General features: G+C 36.4%; 1 protein-coding gene across 6 annotated transcripts in view; it reads right to left on the bottom strand.

Moving 5' to 3' along the window:
* The window catches only part of AKAP6 (A-kinase anchoring protein 6), a 218,633-nt gene that overhangs the window by 164,763 nt on the left and 44,231 nt on the right, over window positions 1–9,639 (bottom strand). The window lies entirely within an intron of this gene.

Below are 9,639 nucleotides of genomic sequence, written 5' to 3'. Positions count from 1 at the left end.
AAAAAAAAAAAAAAAAAAAATTCAAAAGAATATGAAAACAATGAATGTTTTCATTTTTTATACAAGATTGCTTTAGATGAGGAATCTGGATATATGCAATAAAGTAAGCACTGGCATGAACACTGTCAAAATTATGATACAAAATACAGAGGATGCAGCTGCGACCAGTTAACACCACTGTAGAATGCTTTATGTATGCCTTCCTTCTATGTCAAATTTTGCTTTCACTTTTTATGGATAAAATTTCCCAGATGTTTTGTGCCTCTATATAGCACAGGTAGAAACATTAATTCAATATCTTTTGACTTGTAATTTTAAGCTGTAGAGGGATAATAGTGCTCAGTTTATTAGGCTAACATTTTCATTTAACACACATGCTGGCTTATTGTATGCAGGCATACTTCTGGTCATTGCATTTTTGAAACACAAAACCCTTCTAATAAGTTGAACTAAGATTAAAATCAAAATAAAACAGAAGCAGCGAACTATTAAGTGCAAACATACTAAGCAATCTATTATGGCAGTTAAGTGTGACTCTACAGTGTCTACACAAACCTCAGTATAGAAGCACCAGACAACACTGCTTTTTAAATCACTAACCCAGACCTTTTTTCTCTCCACCTTCCCTTTTATTACACAAAGGGAATTCTTTTCTTAGAAGAATTGGTTATGAGGCTGTTGCTTAAAAATGAATGTCCAATTTTGTTGCAAGCAGACAGTGTTGTAAAGTTTGTTCCCAATTTACAAAAAATCTGAGCTCACGAGAGGGGTCTGTGTGCAAGGATGGGCTGGCTCTAAGGGCTCTTCTATCACAGAATACATTAAGAAACCCTTTGTCTGACCACAAAAGGACTTACATATTAGTCTCAGGAGGAACTCATTCCTGCTCATGGGTTTTATTTTCAAAAGGATAAAAGTGCACTTTCTTCATAGGCAAAGGTAACTCAAAGAAATCCAGGTACTCAAGAGGATGAGGCTGCAACAAACTCCCATGGACAATTTAATTGGAGTTGGACTCAGAGACAACAATAAAACCATTAGTAGTACAGATGTTAGGGATTCCCAAGGAACAAAAATGCCACAATGGGAAATATTCTTTGTGTTACATTGTCAAGATTCTGTGGCAGATAATGACTTTGCTGAAATACAGAACTGACCAAGCACATCAGGAGGGTGCTAATATTTAATATGCAGTTAGGAATACATTCATTTACAAACCGTCTAGAAACTAGCAGCTTTCAGCTAAGAAGTTACTAACTTACACGATAACCTCAGCCTATGAAAATATGGAATTTAAATATTCACTCAAAACAGGGAAAGAGAAAGATAAAAGACTTTTCATACTGGACATTTCTATAGAGATATATCTTAGTCTTCTACTATATACTGTTTAGGTAGACATTTTTAAGGCCAAATATGATGCTAAACAAATCTTTCACAAGTGCCAGCTCTTAGTTTTGTATCCAACAATCACATATAAAATTAGAAGTGACTACATATAAACATAGAAGTGACTACTGAATGTACTTTTTCTGATCAGCATCCAGCTTATTGGTCACAACTTATACAGTTACAGAATGAAGAAAAGCAGCACAGGATGTTTACTGGCTCATGATGTTTTCTTAGTTAAAATTCACATTATATATCCTAATGCAGCAAAACAAGGATTAGTATGTAAAAATGTGGAGTTGTATCAAGCACAGTCAGTCAGACATAATTCACCTTTTCAGGGAGATGTTCTGGAGAGTCAAGAGCACTTCTTGTGTGACAAAGTACAGTTCTTAGAAGCCTAGAAAAACACTGCAAATTAACTCAGTTCTAATTTTGCCCCTAAAAGTCAGTGAAAAGGTACTCGGGACCTTACTTCTTGCAGACTTTTTTTTTTAGTCTTCTACTAAACCTGCAGACTTTACTAGCATTCCTAAGTTATACTGTAGTCTGACTAGAGCAGGAATGGCAATAAAAGCTTTTAAGAAGCTCTTGTGTTCCTGAAGCCTTCTTGGTAAGAGAATCACAAATATAAATGGCTTAAAAGGCAGGATACAGAGGAACAAGCAGTGCAGTTTTACTTTTCAGTCCATTAAAAATAACTACATGTGAAGACAGGGAACCTGATTCTGCAACAGTAATGTCACTGCCCCCATGGGATTGTTGTGTAGGAGCAGAAATAAAGTCAAAGAGCAGGTTACACTAATGTATGTCTTAAGAACCTTTCATGAATGTATCTGTCTACATTACGTAAACCTTCCCATTGTGCCATAAATGTGATTCTTTCCTTACTCTATGCCTTTGTCTTGCCTTTGGTCAAGTTGAAGATATAATTTCTATTTAAAAGAACCACCATGAGCCGTCCAATACAATTTGAAACTTACAAGATCTAAAAAGAGACCTTGACAGTATCAGCAGATAGGCTCTGGAGCAAAACTAAAGATAGTTACAGTAAAGTATGCCAAAATCTTCCAAAGCCCTATTCCTGCATGGTGTTTTCACAGATAGCAAACAAGCCTCCAGCACCACTAACAGCACTTCCCCAGCCTTCTGGCCAGTGAACACCCACAGCCTAGAGCCAAAATCAGTGGGCTGGAAGGACACTGCTGGGGAGCAAAGATCCAAGCAGCCTTGAGGGCGAACATGTATGCACCTGTATGCCATACAGTGGCATAGAAAAGGTCTTCATGCCTTTGCAAGTGTTGTAAAGTAGAGAGGACAATTGCAGAGAAGGGAGGAGAGCAGGAAAACTCTCTGATACATTCATCATTTAAGGAATCATCTGGTGTGAACTTAACAGCAATATGGATTGGTTGTAAACCTTCAGAGATGCCATCTGCTCAGAAGGCAGTAATGCCAACCATACAAAATGTCTGCTGATCTCTCACACTGATGTGACCAGGCTTTCAACCGGAGACCCAACATTAACATCCATAACACCAGAAAGGCTTCGGGCTTCCAGTGAGGAGAGAGTTCATGCTGCAGAAATATAGATCAATGCTGTATCTCAAAAGTGGTATGGAATTCAAAGCACTCCTGGGAATCAAATAATTAGCATATCTTTCTTTGCATGGAAAAATTTCACACAAATCAAAACATATTAGATGATTGTAATTTAGATGGAAATTCTTATGCCTATCTACCTCCTAAGTTATCATGCATCACAACTGGGAACTGGGCTATTTTCAAGGCAATATTTCATTCAGATCGGCCAAGGCTTGCTGTACTCATGGCCACAAGAGCAGCGCTTGCAGCCTCGCCTGGCAGAGCCTGCACTGGCATGATTCTTTCACTTGCCTCATTCAGCATCCCTAATCTGTGTTCTGATGAAATTTTGAACGGGCAGAGGTTCTTGGGAAAATAGTTGGAAACTATGAAGTAAATAATATAGGCAGCAGAAAAGACACATACAAGAGTTAAAGGATACCAAGATCCCTGAAAAGGAGACAGAACAAGGAAAGAATGGCTAAACAAAACAAAATAAACAAGCTAATGGAAATGAAATTGACGCACAAAAGAATTAAAGGTAGTGCAGTCAGCAACGGTGATGCTGTAAGGCCTGAACAATGCACAAACTTCTAAACGATCACCCAAATCCGGTCCTTGAATGGTCTGGTCAATGCTACATACTGTTTCTCAACATACATTCCTTCACAATTAGCAATGCCGTTTACTGATCATGTCTCCCAGTAGCTTTCACTACTCTTAAAATAACTCTGAGTCATTTATTTTCTATATAAAAAAAAGATATGCACCCAAAATGTGTTCCAATAGAAGATAAGTTTAAGTTTCTCATATGTATTAGGGCATCAAGTACCTCAAGCTCAGCCTTTTTTATATTATGCTCCTAAGTCAAAGATTTGCCCTGTGTAAAGAACAGCCAAGAGATGTGAATTTTCTTAGGTCACTTGGACTCACTCAGCTGATACACCAGGGAGCAAGTTGTAACCACAGTCTCCAGATATTTGTAGCCAGAGGTGTACAGAGGGAAGGACAAAAGCAGTAAATGTGCCTGAGAGAAGACAGATCATGTTAGCTACTCCCCAAAAGGGAAACTTCAGCTCTGCAGTTGAAGTTGAAAGTAAGATCTGGGTTCTGGAGGGATCCTGGGCACAGTGCAGGAGAGGACAGAATGATCTGGCTAAGAGGGAACTGGTAAAAATAATTATTCTGTAAAGGTTTCCAAATTTTGGTTTAAAAAAAAAAAAAAAAAAAGTAACTCAGAATTATGGTTTAAGGAGGGTATAGAGACACCAAAATGAGTTGCTATGTCCTGGTTACAGGGTAAGGGCTGATTGCTGGGATATATTCACACATTCACATTATTTCTCCTTTTGTCCACTGTTAGTAAGCTCTATACTACAACAGAAAATATAGAAGTTAGTTCAGGATCTGTTGATCCTAAATAGATTTGTTATTTATTCTACAGAAAAATCTAAAGCAAAATGTTCTGATCAGAATATTCCTTATTCTTGCAATATGAAATGTTTGTTGTTCAGCAACCTTGATCCAAACTCCATGGTTAGTGAGATTATGTGGTCAGCATCTACATTTTCTGTGAAGCTAGTTGCCTGCTACACTTTTTCTAAAAATGCTGTCAATATAACTACTGATGTTGAAGCAACTTAGGGTGATGTAAGGGTACTTGGAAGTACTGTGTTGCCTCTTCATGTAATTATTTTAAATGTTGTGTTGGCAACATACCTTATTTTCAGATTGTTTTACAGCTAATGTATGTATTTTTGATTATAAGCTGAACTTCATCCAAAAGATGAACTAACCTTCATTTGCAATTTTTCCATATAATGGCTTCTGTAATATATCAGACAGCTTTATTTTGCTCAGAAAAAAAAGGCAGTTATGGATGGCCATCATTTCTTGCTTGACATGCTCTGAGTATTTAAGCGTCAGATGGAGCCTGGGGGTGGGACAGACATGTTCAGCTGTTCGTCCTGCTGAGGGTCAGCTGTGACCTTGCACATGCGCTGGGCAGCACCACAGGCGCCGCCTGAGTGCCTCCCTCCTCCCACCAGTCCTAGCATTTCCTTACTGTTTGATCCTATAGTTCTTGGAAATTGACCTCACTCCCCCAGCATTTAATTCCTTTGAAACTGCATGTAATGTACATATACATGCTTGTTCCTGCAGCCTAAATGCAGAGTGGGCCTATCATGTGATTTCAATTTAAAAGAGGTTTGAAGGTTGTCTGGGCAGTTGCAAACAATTTATCTTTTCCAAAACGAAGAATAAACCATGTTGAAATAATGACATTAACCAAATTGAGTACTTTCAGCAAATGGCACAAAATCAACTTCAAAGATTCAGTGCCTTTGTATTAAAAGATAAATTAATTATATTTTATGTATAATTTTCAGTAAGCTAGCTGGCAGGTGATGGAGAAGGGCAGAAAGGCATAATATTCTTGGCCTGAAAATCAGGAAGTCATAATAATCACTGCTTATCTATATAACGTAAGTAAAGTTCTCTAAATGATAATAAAAATAGCAGATATATGTTCAGTAAGACACTTATTATTTGCAGAGAAGAGTTTATTTTTGAAATATATTTTGCAATATCTGTTAAGTGAAATAGTACACTTCCACAATAGGAGTGGAGGTGCAGGTTATATTTTATAAAGTTTAATAATAGACATACTCATGCTATTATTTTAAATCAGAATGACATTTCAACATTAAATTCATTGGAATAAAATTCAAAGCAAAAGTAGTTGGAACCCACTCTTAAGTAAAAATATCCTCCTAACAATGATTATTCATGAGGAGGAAAGATTATTGTTTACAATTATTTAATTTCTGAATTTCTAACAAATCCGACTGTAGAGTTACACAAATCTTGTTCATTTGAGAAGCAAATTAGATTTCTATTAAATAGGTGCTGTAACAACAACTGGCCTCAAGAGGGTGATACATTACCATATCGAAAAGTTTTCCTATTAAAGGAAAATATACCAAACAACTCTTTACTAAAATAGAGCAGATGCTATTTGCTTATGAGTAACTGTTGAATGTATTGACCTCTGCTAAATCCTTGACATGAATTAAGATACAGTGACCATGATTTTCCCTCAAAATCAGAAAGTTGAATTCAGCATTTCCTATTGAGTGAGGTTAATTGGTGAGAAGAGGTTACATCTGCCACCTCTCAAGAGACATTTAAATTCTCTGACCTATGAACTTGTTTTGCAGTTGAGATTTCTGTGTTTAAATACTAAAACAGGAAAAGCAGTGATTGCCACTATTCTTTAAGTATGACAACAGCAGGAAGAAATTAAGATTTGTCATCTCTTACTTTCCTCTATTATTATTGCTTCAGTTCCCCAATTTCATGTCCTGTTATGCACTCAATTTTTGTTCATCTGCAGTCTACAAAAACATCATGTCATTATTACTTCCTCTACTGATTGCTTTTCTTTTGCCTTCTAATTTACTTATCTTCACTTCATTTATAATTTTTTTTTCCAGTGGTCTCTAGTGGGCAGTTCTTTATAACCTCTTAAAAACCTAATTCTGAGTTACTTTTTTTTTTTTTTCTTTTTTTTTAACCCACCTTTACAGAATAAAATAACAGGCTCTGGTCTTTTGTTTGTTGTCTTTTTTTTTTTTTTTTTTTTTTTTTTTTTTTTAACCCCAAAAGATTTGTTTTTAACAAATTTACAATTTTCTCTTGTTTTCTGTAGTTCAGCAGAGTTGTGACAAATTTGTACTGCAATGCATAGGATGAACCTGGTTTGGACTTATCTGTGCTAGTTTTATGCTAGCTCCTAAACTTCAGTTACAGGTATATTGTAGTAGTATTTATGTTTCAAATGATTCTGGGTGTCTTTGGTCTCATACAGCACAGTAAGGAAATACTCCTGTAGTCAGATGTTGGCATCAGTGGGCAAAATTATTAAGTTTTTGCAACTTGAATATCTACACATCTACATCTCTGTTTGCTCATTGGCTCTTGGTCTCTATCTTCGTCAGCCTGCTCTGTGAATTTTCCAAAGATTGTACAACAGAAAGTAGAAGCAAATCTAGTCCTCTGGCAAACTTTGATCTACTTGAAATCAGGGTTCAAAATAAGTCTTTGCTAACAATAAAGGAATATTCAGATAAGACGTAAATTTTGTTAGCTAAGGCTAGTTGAAGTTCCTTGTTAGGATTATCATCTGGGCTCCAAAATCTAAGGCAAGGATAAACATTTATTTGTCTTTCTGGTTGCATTTAAGACAACTTTCAAAAATCTGTAAGCACACAGATAGACTGAAATAAACCTCTGAGAGAGTTTTCTGTCCACGTTCACCACAAATCATATTCACTCTGATGCTTAATGATGACAAACATGATTTAAGAGTTAGTTTGCTTTAATGTTTCATTTCTGATCCTAACATACTGGAAAGGATGGAGGAATGAAAACTCTGTTGCTGTCAAAGCACATAAAGACACGCAAAAAGAAAAGGATATGAACATATTCTGAAGAGTTATGCAATAATCTTACATAAGTGGACTTGATCTTTCCTCTCAAGTTAATCCTCTCTAGACCCTTGAACATTTCTCCTGCTCTGACTCATCTTCAGCATGTACACATTTTAAGGCAATGATGCATTAACAACAGTAGATAGGTTGGAATTTAATTTAGTTGGAAGTTAGCAACAATGTATTATCTAAATAATTAAATATTTAGACTAGACCACGGGGACTCTGCTGTACTGTAGCTTTCTGGAATATCCTGTGCACTCTCACAGAAAATACATAAAACATCAGTATCCAGGAGCGTAAGTGTATTATGTAACAGAACAGCTAGACCTTAAAGCATTGGGAAAGGTGCAGTACTATGAAAATAGAAAGCACTGAGCATTCTTTCTTATGCCTCTGTATATAAACATGCTTAAGGGAACAATAGAATACACAAATGTCAATTCAACAGTTATCTGTTTGATAATGATGGCACTTCAAGGAGTGGGAAAAAAAATCAAATCAATATAATATAAAAATCAATACGTTAACTAGTTAACAGAGTTTGTCAGAAGTTATTTCAAACTGAAAACAGGAGGACTGGGATGTGGCGTTTAGCTGTGTACACAGCAAGAATCATGAGGTGTTTGGAGCTAAAGGTTTTGCATCAGATGTGAACCAAATGGTTGATGTAGAACATCACTTGCAATCAGTTCTATATACTAGTAAGGACATACCCTGAAATCATTGTGAAATTACTAAAATTTGGAGGCCTTTACACGGGGAATTAAAAAACAGTTTTGAACAAGCATGTGTTTCATATTATATAACTTCTACAGTCAGTTTTAGATGTGCAGTTACAAATTCAGAATTTGCAGAGCTTGCATAGTAGTTGATGGTTTTGCAAAGATTCCCAGTGACAAACTCATTCAGTTATAAAGCAAATGCCAAAGAAAAGTGCATGCACTCAGAAGAGATGTTTAAATTCAAGCAAACTGTTAGAAACCCAAACGTTCACTGTATTTCAATATCATTTTTTAGTAAGAAGTATTTGAGCAGAATTGTGAATTCCATATGCATTATTGCTTAATAATACTTTAACCAGCTTGTAAACCAAGGGATGGGCTTTTAAAGCAGGGCAGTATTATCAGATCAAAAGCAACAAAATAGCTCTTCACTCACAGTACAAAATATGATGTGACATCTGCAATTATGCTGCACAAAGCAGCAAAACTGCTGAGAGGATTTCAGTGTTGCCAAGGCATTTCTGGATCTGATAACTTTTTACTCGGTGTTGTATCTTTGTTGGTAATTTTTTTTGTTGATTTTGGTTTTTGCAAATTGCTCCTCAGCAAAGAGCAGTATTTCAGTATATTATGAAGCAGCACGGTAAAATTTATAAATGAAAAATGTTGACAACCACTTTACTATTAGGAAAAATATGTAATCCATTTATCTTAAGGGGTTCAGTATTAAAGCACTTTTGCATAATTTATTGAGAGAAAAAAGGCTGAGGAAAGCACTACAGCACTTGAAAAATCCTTTATCTGGTAATTCAAAAATTGCAAGTCCTGTTCCCTGTCAATTATCTTTGCATTTTTCATCTGTTCTGACATTACTGGTTTACGTTCTGTTTTTCTTCATTACCAAGTCCTATCAGCATTATCATTTTCTATAAGCTTTTTTAGTACCCTTAGCACTACGGCCAAACTTCATTTGTTCTCTGTACATGCTCTTTGCCCTAATGATGAAAATCATCTCCAAATACAAGTAAACTTTGCTTCTCTTATAGCAATCCAGCTTCTACATTAACTATACCAATGCAATGTTTACATCTCATTTTCTGCCCAGAAGAAACTATGTCCTCTATCAATATAAACAATTAAATTTCAGTCCTCCAAATATTTTCCAGCCATCTCTCCACTACCCAAATGGACTCCCAACTCTATCTCCAACATGTAATTCACTCAACTGAGCCCATCGAACCATTTGTAGAAGCCTACAGCTTAGTCACCTTGTTACTACCCTCTGAAAATACAAGTATTTCACACACAAACCCATAGGTTATTTATCACTCTAACAAGTTTAGCTCTGAGAGTACACTCTTTTTTGTAGACTGCACACTTCACCAAACCTCAGTTCTCCCCGCTCTCCCGGGGGGGGGGGGGGGGGGGGGGGGGGGGGGGGGGGGGGG

Source organism: Lagopus leucura, unplaced genomic scaffold (assembly GCF_019238085.1).
Source record: "Lagopus leucura isolate 7727_CA_CO unplaced genomic scaffold, USGS_WTPT01 Super-Scaffold_1, whole genome shotgun sequence".
Lineage (NCBI taxonomy): Eukaryota > Metazoa > Chordata > Aves > Galliformes > Phasianidae > Lagopus > Lagopus leucura.
Note: the sequence above shows the minus strand (reverse complement) of the source record. Positions and strands in the feature narration are given on the sequence as shown.